Raw genomic sequence first — 10,751 nt, forward strand, 5'->3', positions numbered from 1 at the left:
AGTTCTTCAGCTGCCAAAACCTTCTATGCGAACGCAAAGTCTAGGTCGCGAATGCGATGCCCCACAGTTCTACGTCTACGGGAACGCGTCCATCATTCCGCGAACGCGAAGGCTTAAGGCCTGGTGCCCCAAGCCGGCCTCCCTCTTACGCGAACGCGACTCCCTGCTTGCGATTGTGATGCACAGACTCTCCAAAGCTTCGCAAATGCGTCACTCTCTCCACGAACACGAAGAACAAAACCACCTGCCAACCAAGAAGACCCTACGCAAACGCGATCCTCGTGTAACGTGAAGAAGCACACACCAGACACCAGATCAACTACCCAAACCTGAAGAAAAAAGTTTGTAGCCCATCCGAAACACACCCGAGGCCCCTGAGACCCCGTCCAATCACACCAACCAATCCCTTAACACGACAAAAACCTACTTGAAGCCTCAATCACACAAAACAATATCAAAACCACGAATCCCACTCCAATTCAAGCCTAATGAACTAATGAACCTCTAACTTCTAAAACTAATGCCGAACCATATCAAATCAACTCTGAATGACCTCAAATTTTTCATGCAAGTCCCAAATGACACAATGAACCTATTCCAACTCACGAAAGAAAAATTCAAACCTGATATCAATAAAGTCAACTCTTGGCCAAACCTCTCAATCTTCCAAACCTTCAACTTTTCAATTTTCCCCAAAAAGCCTCAAACCAACCTACGGACCTTAAAATCAATATCCGAGCATACGCCTAAGTACAAAATTACCTTACGAAGTAATTGGAACCATCAAAGCTCTATTTTTGAGTCGTCCACATAAAAGTCAATCTTTGGTCAACTCTTTCAACGTAAGCTTTCAACCTTGGGACTAAGTGTCCCAATTCACTCCGAAACTTTCCCGAAATTAATCCAACCATCCCGGAAAGTCACATAACTAAAGATGAACATATAAGAGGCAATATATAGGGTAACAGGGCTACAATACATGAAACGACTGACAAGGTCGTTACCCAAGATTAGAAAAACCTAGAGTTATGATTTTCCTAATTATCGGAATCCTTCCCGCTACGCCTATTATAATTTCGCCTAATTATTCTCTGCTGATCATGAGCACTCGACTTATCATAATTCTCTCTCGAGCAACTACAATAATATATTAGTCTTATTTTCTCGAATTACGCTAGCTCGCACTTTTTTACCGTTCACTATGATCACGTTAAAGCTTCATTATCTCTAATTTTGCTTTTAAACTCGTCGTATGTTTCTCTCATATACCTTGGGAGTGACATGGTTCAACAACAAACTAAATATGCATTCTTTCTCAAGCAATACATAATAGATAGGCATAATCAACTTAGAGCTCTTCAATTAACTAAAATAAGTACGTAGTTGAATAAGTAGTAAAATCCAAAGGTAAAATTATATTAGAATGTAACGATAATAATTTGGCTACTCAAAGTCATGCTAACAATCACGTTAATAATTGAAAGCATTAATCTACAAACTAGGAAGAATTGGAAGAAGAATTCATGTGATCTGATGCTTGCAATTGTTCTAGTTGTCTTGTGCCTTCAAAATAATGTCCAACCCTCTAAAAAAACTGAGTTTAGGGAGTATTTATAGGTTAGAATCGTAGTGTTCAAATCCAAAACCAACAAGGAGACTGACGTTTCTCGGACAAAGGGGTATAGGCACGAGGATTTGTGGGAGGCGCTGAACTCGGCGCCCTGAGCCTCGCCTAGAGCCGTCTAAGGAGCAGTGGTTTCCTCGCCCTGGAGCTCGCCTAGCGCGATCAGGAATGCAGTGCTTTTGCGGCCTTGCGTCGTGGTTCCTCTTGCGCTCTATTTTATTGTCTTTGATGCCTTTTTGTCCAACTTTGTTTCCACTTCTTTCCCAAGTGAGCCTACACGCAAAAATAACTCAATTAATCACAAATATAGCACGAATCGTTAATATTACAAATAAAACGTAGGGTAAATGACGATATAAAGTATATCATTTTAGCCTCATCATGTACTAAACAACAAGTTTTTGAAGAATTTCTTCTTCTTTTTTCTCGTCAAGATTTATTTGAAGTATTCATGAAGAGTACATAGCCAAATTATTTTAAAACAAGAAGTGCTTTGAGAGGAGAGTTGCTGGAAAGGTTGAGAACTTGTAATCAAAGCTGTTTGCTAGGCGGGTTTCTTGTTAATCTAGGTACGATTAACCTTGTGAACTGTGACTTACAATTTGAATGAAGTATTCGCAATCTCGATGCCTCGACCTTGCCATGGCCTTTTGAGTCCGATGGGCATCCGATGTTCCATAATTGAACTACTCCAAAGGGTCGTTTGATTTCTAGTATAAGAAAACAATAATTCTTGTATAATATATTCTACTCTCTCCGTTCATTTTTAGCTGTCCACGTTTAATCGTTCACTCCATTTAAGAAAAAATAAATAAAATATGTTACAACGATTAGTAGCGAGCTATGGCAACGGTTTTTGAACCGCAGCTATATGATTATTACGACGGTTGAGAACCATTGCTATAGACCTTACAACATTTTTGACGCTGTTTTGTTTTGTTTATTGAAACGGTTATTAAAAGCTTATGCAACGGTTATATGAGCTACTGCAACGGTTATAAGGAGCTACTGCAACGGTTGTTTGGTGCTATTAACGGTTGTTATCAGCTATCGCGACAAGATAAATATATAATACACAGAAACTAATATATAAATGATGAAATTAAAATATATTCATCAACAAAATCATAATTCAAAATACACAACCACGATAAAAGAAAAATATACGATAAAAGTGTTTAATAATCCAAAAGTTGGCATATATAAGTTTGCAAAATAATTCAAAAATAAAAATATTCTTAGATTGTCTGTAGATTCTACAACCAATATTTTTAGGTAAGGTCTTCACTGCTTTCATCTTCCCCTTGATCATTTGGTTCAGCTGTAAATTCAACAAGAACAACAATAATGAGAGGATAGGAAAAAGAAAAATAGTTTCTTCTCAATATCATTATTATTGTACTATATATTAACACCAATAAAATAATATAAGTACTTAAAGACTAAACTAAAGATGAACTTAAAGACTGCAACTTTTACAAGTGAAGGCTACCTCAAAATCTTGGATGCCACTAATTAGTCAAAATCTTGGGGCCCTTTTTCTTTCTATAGGAGAAAATTAGACCCGCAACTTGATGTATGTGTTTTTCAATGAAAATAGGCTAACAACTACTAAGCTTAGTTCATAAGAAAATTGCAGCCGTTAATGCAGGGAGGAGAATACAGGAGAATCAACAGATACCAGCCTTACAATTAGAGCATCCAAGTATGTGACCTAACGGTCAATGAAATAGGTGAAAATCATAAAAATCATAGTAGAAACCCCAACAAAGACTAAGACTATGCAAGGGCCACATATAGGAAATATGACAAACTATTAATTACTTTCTTATGAGTTATAATTCTTGTTGGGACAAACTGCCAGACTGACAGCAGCAAATGAAATGCCTCACTATATGTAATTGCTCTACCTTCATAGTGCAATCTCCATTGCATTAACAAATCAGTGTATAGGATCAACCATAGAAACTCACAAGATTAGCACACTCATTCCAAGGACAACTTTCCGTCATAAGCAAGCTTTCACATAAGAGTGCATCACCAAATAATGGAAGAACACAAATAATGCAAGTCTTCAAATTGTACATCCTTATATACTTCCAAGATAGACCAATAGTTATGCACTATCAAGTTCCTCAAAATTTCTCTGCAGTTTAAGCTGTCAGAATACATAAACCGAGTTTGTCAAAACAATTGTACAACATACAGAAGCTAGTCCCAAAAGGATGATACTCATGTAATCAAAAGAAAGCAATCAAGGAAGCAATGACCAATAACATTTCTTGTAGAAACAGCTCACAAGCGGCAAGGACATAAGCACCAGACATCATAATTTTCTATACAATGCTAAGAACTCATCATCTGCCAATCCAGAGACCACGACAGCAAAATACATTCGTTTTGCCTCATTGAAACCAATTTCTTGTTCTAGGGGTGTGCGTAAGCCTGACTTGTTTAATTGAAATAGTAGCAGCAATTTAATTAAATATTAACTTGGTAACGTGGTATACCAAGCCTCAAGGTGACTGCAATTTTATACCAAGCAATGAATAAAAGTACAAAATCATACGATGACTACAAACCTATATGAAGCTATAAAGCAAGGTATACAGGGAGCTAAATCTACCTAAGGAAAGAACAGAGTTGTAGCAGCTAATGCCAACAAAATGGTAAATGTCGAATAAAGCTAATAGGTGAAAATGGATGTTTTGGCTTCAGCAGTCTGGTTAAGTAAATTGGACTAGAGACAAATAGGTGAAGAGGAGCCTTCTTTCACTCTACTAAACTGCCTAGCTGGTATTTGAACAAAATTGCATGACGCATGGACTATTTTAGTAAAATGCTATTTCTTAATATGCTTTTAATTTATTTCTGGAAAGACAAATGACATATTCATGTACAACCAACTTAGCACATGTTTCAGTTATAGCAAAATCAGTAAAAAGGGCATTTATTTTCTGGTATCCTATCAGTTATAGCAGAAACCAAAATAGGATCCTGAAATCAGTGCTCTCTTGATTGAAACAATAGAGAGCACTGATTTTTATTTCTATCCAGTTAGGAGAATACAACAAATTTATTTTTCACAACAAATAACACGTCGAATTCAATGGTTTTATGACCTGTTGGTTGTTTTTACCACAAAACTAAAAGTAAATCACATAAATTGCACAAATTAAAAATTAATCAATCTATAACTAATCTCAAAAAGAAAATTCTAACCTTGATTGTTGCTTCCAAAAGATGGCCTGTTGATTGGTTGAATAGCTACTTGTTGGGCGGAGGAAGCTTCTCCTGATGAACGCGCACACAAGGTTGCTAAAATAGTAGGATCAATTGGCAATCCTGAAAGCTGAAACTGTACAAAGATATCTCCTAGAATTTCTTGTCGCATCATTTTCTTTTGTTCCGCATATTGTTCCTTTTGTTTTTCAAATTCTTCCTTCTGTTTCTCAAATTGTTCCTTTTATTCGTCAAACATTCTTATCATCCTTTCTTCCATTTGTTGCACCAGATTATTTGTAGCATGTGAAGAGGGTTCAAAATGTCCCATTTTTTCTTTCAAAGAAGTTCTTGTAACCCCTCGTCCATACAATCTAAGACGTCCTGGATGTTCAGGTCCTATAACGGCTGCAAATTCATTAACAAAAAAAGATCTAAATACAAAGAAAATAAAAGCATCAAGTTGCTAAATTTGGTAGCTACAGATTATGGGATGCATTTTTCATATTTTTCAACACTTTGGTGGACTTTTATTGAACTTTCAGGAATAGCACAACTTGTTAGAGAGTTCTCTACAGTGTCCACTAACAACAAATAATATGGAACATTGTGACGTCGACCCAAACTCAACTCGCTAAATTATACTACAATCTCTCCAACTATCAGAAAATATTCAAAAAGTAGAATGGAGAAAAGTTATATCTAAATGTAATCTTTTTTGTGAGGCATATATTGTGATGTCAAATTATCAATTGTCAAATACACTTCTTGATTTCAGCAGCATAAACAATTCAACTCTATGTCACAGTTTCACAATACAAGAAGTTCTCCAGATACATACTCTTCTTCATACTTGCCTCACTTATTTTCGGTGAAATACACATAAATTTTGGAGAAAAATATGCATAAACATTGAGACCCTATTTCAAAAACCAATTATTGTGCTTTGTCTCGTTTAACAAAGTTAGAGGCTTTTGATTGTAAATCACAGGTATTAATAAAAGCGAACAAAAAGTCACTAATATCAGCACCAGATCGAATTGCATACTAAAGACGACAAATATAAAGAAGCTACTCCAATAATTTATTTTCAATTTGTCTTTTACTTGCAAAATAAATAAATTAATAAATAAGAATATAAAATGAATCTTACCTATTGTAAAGGGAGACGAGACTTCAGATAGCTTCAAATTGGAGAGGCCTCAAAAAGCTCTCTGTCGATGAATGAGAGCAAATAAGCAAGAAGAAAAATTAGTTTTGAAGAAAGAGAGAGATAAAGAGAGAAGAACCTCTTAATCTCTTGGTTTTCCGTGAGCCTTTTCTGGTGGTAATCGATCTTTAGTGTCGACGACAGCGTGCTATCTCGTTTAGGGCGTGTATTAAACTTTAGGCCTTTTGCTCTTTGTATATGTGCTAGGACTTTTAGTTTTTCTTTTGTTTTTCCTTCAGGCGCTTAGTCTCCCTTCTGTAAAAAAAAGGCGCGATAAAGCTATAAGAGGGAAAATGGGGAGGGAAAGCACAACTGACCCAGTAGCCCTTTTTTTTCAGAAATCGTCGCCAAAGATTCATCTATTGCAATGGTTCAGGGAACCGTCACTATACATCAACCTACAGCGACGGTTTAATCCCTAAAGCACCGATTTATTTTGCTACCTATCTTAGTAGGCCTGAGAGGAACATGCGACGGTTGCAACCGTTGCCATAGATATTTTATTGCAACGTTTCCATAACCGTTGTTAAATAACTATTGCGATAGGTCTATTTTCTAGTAGTGAGTGGCGGGAAATATTGACCCATCTGAGTGGAGAATTCATAAATTGGAACTTTCTTGGTTGAGTGGCAGGGCAATTTTGAGGAGTCAGGGAAAGTACTTCATTGAGTTGGTAGGACTAGAAGTCATTCAATCGTACGCACCTCTAAGGGTTTTGAGGCAATTTGATCTGATTCAAGACGTGCCACTCTGATCAAGGACAACTTTGTATGAAGATGAATACAACAGACAAATTCTGATCCCGAGGGTGAGAAGGCTCCAAGATGAATGGGACGACTTGATCACAATAGCAATGGGGTAGAATCCCTGATGCACGCCTGAGTACTTTGCATAGATTAATAAAGATGATGAGTTGGCCAGACCCAGTAGAGAAGGATTAACCGAATTTGAGGATTTAGTCACAGATCTGCAGATATATCATGAGATCCTTCCCCACTGTCTCGTAACCACTGCCATGCATTGACAAGTGGTCCCGGTTTGGTCGACCACATGCTGCCACCGCCAGATGACGACGACCAGGTGATTGAATACATACAGATTGAGTCAAAAATAGAGCCAGAGGAGGATCCCGAGGAAGAACCGAAATACAGCAATGACGAGGATGAGGAGGAGGTTGAAGAGGACGCCAAGGAGGAGCCGGAAGAAGAAAGCTTAGGAGGTGACTTGTCACGACCCAAAAACAGAACTATCATGATGGCACCTAACCCGACCGTTTAGGTAAGCCAATTAACAATAAAGCACAATATAATAATACCGATATGAGTCAAAGATGAGATAACTAAATTTTATACAACTCCCCCAAGGACTGGTAGTACAAGTCATGAGCTTCTAAGATTTAGAATTTATAAAGCTAGTATGAAATAAATACATCATCTGTCCGAATGTACATAAATAAATTTTTATAAGTCTAAGGCTACCATGAACAAGAGGCAGCTGTAACTGGAACGCAGGTATGTCTTCAATGCTAGCATCCTTCATACACAGCAACATCAGCATCCAAAATCTGCACGCAAGGTGTAGAAGTGTAGTATGAGTACAACTGACCCCATGTACTCAATAAGTAACAACCCTAACCTTAGGTTGAAAGTAATGACGAGCTGGGACAAGAGTCAGAGTCCAACTCCAATAACCAGCAATAGTTCATAACAATATAATAAAAGGGTACATGAAAATAACTCAGAGGTAAGATGCTCAACTCGTTCACAGTTACGGAAAATAGACATGCTTTTCAAGTATGATATCAAATCCAAGATCTTTCACCGAAAGTACCAAAAGCATACGAGTAAGTTTGAAAACTTTGATTTGTCCAAAAAACATTCAACAATAAATAAGATGTTTTCATTTTTAGATAGCATGAGGAAAATATATCTCTATGCCTATATGTCAAGATACATGTAAGATCATGAATATTACCAAAACCGGGTAGCAGAAAGAAATGCATATCTATGCATGTATCTCAAGTACGCATGTCAAATGCAATGTATCTCAGTGATGAACTCATGTACTCACACTCTCAGAGTACTCAATCTCATTGTCTCGCATTCTCTATCACCATACTCAATATTCAGCACACTCAATCACTCAGCACTATACAATATCTTCTTCGGTGTGCAGCCCGATCCACATATAGCCATAAGGCCCGTTGTGGCGTACAACCCGATCCACATATATATATATATATATATATATATATATATATATATATATCAACTGGCAGTCAGTCACTCAGTACTGTATAAGGCTAATCCAGCTCATGAAAAATCCATCCCCAAATATAAATGATTCGGGCAAGATCCATGCCCAGGGAAGATCCATTCCTCAATATAAATCAAATGTGCTCACTGTGGGTGCGCAGACTCCGGAGAGGCTCCTTCACCCCAAGCGCTATAATAAGCTAGATCCAGGCATAAATAAATAAAACATGTTGCGGCCTGCAGCCCAATCACATAAATATCACTCACAATCAGGCCTTCGCCCTCACTCAGTCATCAATCTCTCCAGTCCACCGGGCTCACAATGCTTATACTAATCAGCCCTAATCAATGATAAGAGATGTGGCAATACACAATAACAAAGACTGAGATATGATGTGTAATGATGAATGCGACTAAGTACATAACTGCAATTAAGCAAATAACTCAACAACGAATAACGACCACTGTGGGTCCAAATAATACCAACATATAACACATAGAGTACGGTAAAAATGTTCAGATAAAATAGCTACACAGTTCCATGGAATCGACTAAATCATAATTTACACGGTGCACACCCACACGCCCATCACCTAGCATGTGCCTCAACTCAATATCAATCACATAACACTTAATTCAGGGTTCCATACCCTCAGCACCAACTTTAAAAATGTTACTTACCTCGAACAAGCCAAATCCAATACCGAGCAAGTCAGACGATGCTCCAGTAATGTCATCTCGCGCGTACCGCCCTCCGAACGGCTCGAAACTAGCTAAAAGAAACTCAAATACATCAAATAATGCCAAAGGAATCAACCCAATCGATAAAGGTCGAATCTTTACTCAAAAGCCCAAATCAACCAAAAGGTCCAACCTGAGCCCGTACCTCGGAACTCGAGAAACTTATAAAATCCGAGAACTCATTCAATTATGAGTCCAACCATACTAGTTTCACTCAAATCCGACTCCAAATCGATATTTAAAACTCAAAAATTTACTTTATGAAATTTTAGACAAAAACCCCTAAATCTCACTTTTGAAATCATCAACCAATTGCCAAAAATGAAGATTAATTCATGGAATATAATTAAAAAATAAATAGAGAACACTTACCCTAATCCATGTTGTGAAAATCACATAAACATCGTCCAAATTCGAGCTCCCCAACTCAAAATATGACCAAATGAACAAATCCTTGATTTATATGCTTCCGCCCCCCAGTTCTGCCTCGTTGCTTATGCCAAACTATCCTAAAACTCACTTTTGATGCCTCCAATGGATTTTTTGTGAAATTCCAGTCAAGTTAGGCTTTTGAATCACTCCATTTGACCTTATAATGAAGAAGATATGTTGGTTTCAATATTTGCAAATAGTGCAGATTTTTAAATACGAATTCAGTGACAATTTCGTAATTAATCTGAAAAATCTGGCAACCCAATTCTTAGTAAAATGACCATAAAATCCTCATACTATGTCGAAACTTGATGATTTCGATTGCTATAGTTCCTAAATTACGATACGGATCTAATGCTTCAATCAAAACAAAAATTGGAGCTCATTTACTTAATGTGGTACCATTTATGCTTGAAGAAACGACGTCGAAATATAAAAATACGAGCGCAACACAACCCAAACCTATCCGAAACTCACCCGAGCACCTTGGGAACCCGTCCGAACATACGAACAAGTCCCGTAATATAACATGGACTTACTCGAGGCCTCAAATCAGACATAACAATATCGAAATGCCGAATCGCACCTCAATTCGAACTTAACTCAACTTTGGACTTTTAACTTCCAAAACTCGCGCCGAAACATATCAAATCAACCCGGGATGAACCCAAATTTTGCATACAAGTCCCAAATGATATAACGAAGCTATTTCAATTACCAGAACCACAATTCGAATCCGATATCATCAAATTCAACTCTCGGTCAAACTTATGAACTTTCCAAACCTTCAAATTTCCAACTCTCGCCAATTTGCGCTGAAACCTTCTAGAAACATCCAAATGCAAATACGGGCATAGGACCGAGTCCAAAATCACCATTCGGGCCTAACTAAACCATCAAAACTCCAATGCGAAGTCAAATACTAAAAAAGTCAAACTTGGTCAACTCTTATAACTTAAAGCTTCAATCATGAAATTCATTCTTCCAAATCGATTCCGAATAACCTGAACACTAAAACCGACGATTAACACAAGTCATAATATATCATATAGAGCTACTCATACCCTCAAACTACCGAGCGAAGTGCAAATGCTCAAAACGACCGATCGGGTTACATGACTCCAAGGATGATTATTGAGTTGCTCGTTGATTTCCCTTTGTTGTACCTTTTCATTCCCTAGGGGAGGATCTATAAGCCCACACAATCTTTTGTAAACCTATTAGAATCATTTTGTAGCCATTAACAATTACTCCAATCTTGTATCAG

General features: G+C 37.4%; 1 long non-coding RNA gene across 1 annotated transcript; it reads right to left on the reverse strand.

Annotated features, from left to right (window-relative positions):
• Window positions 1–2,711: 2,711 nt before the first annotated feature.
• On the reverse strand, window positions 2,712–6,545 carry LOC107816268 (uncharacterized). Its single transcript, XR_001654904.2, has 4 exons — window positions 6,136–6,545; window positions 6,000–6,060; window positions 4,847–5,254; window positions 2,712–2,945 (listed from the first exon to the last, which is right to left on the reverse strand). It is a non-coding gene; the product is annotated as an uncharacterized LOC107816268 (long non-coding RNA).
• Window positions 6,546–10,751: the final 4,206 nt, after the last annotated feature.

This window comes from Nicotiana tabacum, chromosome 21, assembly GCF_000715075.1.
Source record: "Nicotiana tabacum cultivar K326 chromosome 21, ASM71507v2, whole genome shotgun sequence".
NCBI classification, from domain to species: Eukaryota; Viridiplantae; Streptophyta; class Magnoliopsida; order Solanales; family Solanaceae; genus Nicotiana; species Nicotiana tabacum.